This window comes from Sinocyclocheilus rhinocerous, unplaced genomic scaffold, assembly GCF_001515625.1.
Source record: "Sinocyclocheilus rhinocerous isolate Xijiao unplaced genomic scaffold, SAMN03320098_v1.1 scaffold29777, whole genome shotgun sequence".
In the NCBI taxonomy this organism is placed as follows: Eukaryota; Metazoa; Chordata; class Actinopteri; order Cypriniformes; family Cyprinidae; genus Sinocyclocheilus; species Sinocyclocheilus rhinocerous.
Window position 1 is genome coordinate 1,049 of NW_015631495.1, and position 829 is coordinate 1,877.

The following is an 829-nucleotide window of genomic DNA, read 5'->3' on the forward strand; positions in this document are numbered from 1 at the left end:
TATGGACTCGTATTTCAGTTAAAATGCTGGATTTGTTTCAGCTTGTGTCTTCTCCAGATGTTAACTGATGGACTGGAGTGCTGTGGATTACTTGTGATGTTTTTATCAGCTCTCGTTCTCGTTTAAATGCCTTCTATTAGTTAATTAGGCCTCTTTCATCTTCTTTGTTATTTGCTGTGAAACTGCTTTGGATGGAGTATGATCATATAATAAACCGCTGAGATACGAGGACACAGACGCAGCATGACTTCACCTCAAAGTGCTTAAAGAAGACTCTGGAGAGCGTCTCTCTGAAGTGTGAAGGACAGAGGATGGATTCAACGATCACCACGCGCCGGTCTCGAGGATTCACCAGCAGATGCCTGAAGGAGGAACAGCATCATGCGTTCAGCTGCGATGAGCAAACACAAACCGCTCTGAAACGGAGCATAGAAGCGTCTCTGCTACCGGAAGTACAGCAGGTGAACAAACTCCTTCAGGATGCCGTAGAGCTCCTCAGTGTTGATGTTGTACTGGACGACTCAAACCGCCTGTGACAGCGAGAGACGCTCATTTAATAATAATTCTCTAATTATATTCAGGTCTGAATTATTAAATCAACCACTGGTTTACACACACATGATCATTAGGGTTTATAGTGATAATACTATACTGCTGTTTAAACCATTTGTAAAAGACAGACGCAGCAAATGTCAGTTAAATATGATCATGTTAATTGATTATTGTGATTAGAAATGGAGATAATTCCCGTAAGAGCATGAGACCGCTCTCAGACCGACCTCCTGAGATCCGGGGCGTTTAATTTCACTGGGAATTATGAATCTCGGCC

At 42.7% G+C, this 829-nt stretch overlaps 1 long non-coding RNA gene across 1 annotated transcript; it reads right to left on the reverse strand.

The window, feature by feature from the left end:
* Positions 1–232: 232 nt before the first annotated feature.
* Positions 233–791, reverse strand: LOC107741722 (uncharacterized). The gene is made up of 3 exons (XR_001640228.1): positions 780–791; positions 448–530; positions 233–362 (listed from the first exon to the last, which is right to left on the reverse strand). It is a non-coding gene; the product is annotated as an uncharacterized LOC107741722 (long non-coding RNA).
* Positions 792–829: the final 38 nt, after the last annotated feature.